Raw genomic sequence first — 2500 nt, forward strand, 5'->3', positions numbered from 1 at the left:
AGTCCTCAATCGGACCAGCACACTGCAGATGTCCACCGCGCTTCGCACCGGGCCCGCGAGGACCTACTTTGGCCGCACGGCGCCGCGTGCAGGGTGCGCCGGCGCGCAGCTGCGCCGCCTGCCGCCTCCGTCGGCCGGCGCGCCTGCCACTGGCCGCCCCCACCAGCCGGCTGTAGCGCGTGCGCCCACGCACCGCGCGGCCAGCACGCCGGAAGGCCCCCCCTCACCGGCCGGGGACGGTCCCACCCAGCCACCGCCGCGTATCGCTTCACACCCACATGCCATTCACGTTCGTGGGCATGGTGGGTATCGCTGAAACAACCGGTTGGTAGCTCAACCGATCGTCGCCATCACTGATTCACCTCTAGCGAGAACAACCGCACCACAACGGTTTACCAGTTCTTCATTTGCGTAACGTCACCAGCAAACGTAGACGTCCATCGCCATTTGCAAATTCAACGATTGTTGCATGCCTGTGTCAGGTGTCACGACACACTATGTCTGCCCACATACACGCAACAACATGTGCACGCTTCGCGAACACGTGGAAGGTGGCCCCCGTACGTATGCGATGTCCATTGCGCGAACGACTGTCAACCGGCCTCTGTCGCATGTCGCAGATGTGGAACGCAGTGCACCATGCTATCACGGTGTGTGAGAAGAGACGACTACGTCTGACAACACGCGCCACTACATCAACAGACGGCTCATGCTGATCGCCATCCACGGCATACCATACTGCAATCCAGCTCTTATAGGGAGACGACACGTAGCTGAGTGCACAATATTTGGACCGTATGGTTCGCCGTTGTTGGCGCAGTCGTGGTACGGTCACACATGTACCACGATGTATCATTCAGTACATGAGGACCAATGTGCGGTACAGTGTGTGATTTGGACGTACAACATCAGCGGACAGTTGCCACAAGCCGTACCACAACGTAGGCTGTGCTTCGCCATGCGAATGCCAATGAACAACTGCGAAGGGCATTGAGCATGTACGTCCTGCCGCCATCCGCATTACAGTGTATAGCTGCAAGGTGTTTAACATGAAGCGATACTCTGGGGACCGGGCAGTGCGAGTAGCAAACTATATTGCGGGGGTTGCAGTTAGGCAACACTACACTAATTTAACGCGTCGTATGACAATTACAGAGCAGGTTAAGGCCCAACGTGTGTTGGGTTAAGGCCCAACGTGTGTTGGGTTAAGGCCCAACGTGTGTTGGGTTAAGGCCCAACGTGTGTTGGGTTAAGGCCCAACGTGTGTTGGGTTAAGGCCCAACGTGTGTTGGGTTAAGGCCCAACGTGTGTTGGGTTAAGGCCCAACGTGTGTTGGGTTAAGGCCCAACGTGTGTTGGGTTAAGGCCCAACGTGTGTTGGGTTAAGGCCCAACGTGTGTTGGGTTAAGGCCCAACGTGTGTTGGGTTAAGGCCCAACGTGTGTTGGGTTAAGGCCCAACGTGTGTTGGGTTAAGGCCCAACGTGTGTTGGGTTAAGGCCCAACGTGTGTTGGGTTAAGGCCCAACGTGTGTTGGGTTAAGGCCCAACGTGTGTTGGGTTAAGGCCCAACGTGTGTTGGGTTAAGGCCCAACGTGTGTTGGGTTAAGGCGCAACATAGGTTAGGTTAAGGCGCAACATAGGTTAGGTTAAGGCGCAACATAGGTTAGGTTAAGGCGCAACATAGGTTAGGTTAAGGCGCAACATAGGTTAGGTTAAGGCGCAACATAGGTTAGGTTACGGCGCAACATAGGTTAGGTTAAGGCGCAACATAGGTTAGGTTAAGGCGCAACATAGGTTAGGTTACGGCGCAACATAGGTTAGGTTAAGGCGCAACATAGGTTAGGTTAAGGCGCAACATAGGTTAGGTTAAGGCGCAACATAGGTTAGGTTAAGGCGCAACATAGGTTAGGTTAAGGCGCAACATAGGTTAGGTTAAGGCGCAACATAGGTTAGGTTAAGGCGCAACATAGGTTAGGTTAAGGCGCAACATAGGTTAGGTTAAGGCGCAACATAGGTTAGGTTACGGCGCAACATAGGTTAGGTTAAGGCGCAACATAGGTTAGGTTAAGGCGCAGCATAGGTTAGGTTAAGGCGCAACATAGGTTAGGTTATGGCGCAACATAGGTTAGGTTACGGCGCAACATAGGTTAGGTTACGGCGCAACATAGGTTAGGTTAAGGCGCAACATAGGTTAGGTTAAGGCGCAACATAGGTTAGGTTAAGGCGCAACATAGGTTAGGTTAAGGCGCAACATAGGTTAGGTTAAGGCGCAACATAGGTTAGGTTAAGGCGCAACATGGGTTAGGTTAAGGCGCAACATGGGTTAGGTTAAGGCGCAACATGGGTTAGGTTAAGGCGCAACATGGGTTAGGTTAAGGCGCAACATGGGTTAGGTTAAGGCGCAACATGGGTTAGGTTAAGGCGCAACATGGGTTAGGTTAAGGCGCAACATGGGTTAGGTTAAGGCGCAACATGGGTTAGGTTAAGGCGCAACATGGGTT

Source organism: Schistocerca americana, unplaced genomic scaffold (genome assembly GCF_021461395.2).
Source record: "Schistocerca americana isolate TAMUIC-IGC-003095 unplaced genomic scaffold, iqSchAmer2.1 HiC_scaffold_376, whole genome shotgun sequence".
Taxonomy (NCBI): Eukaryota; Metazoa; Arthropoda; class Insecta; order Orthoptera; family Acrididae; genus Schistocerca; species Schistocerca americana.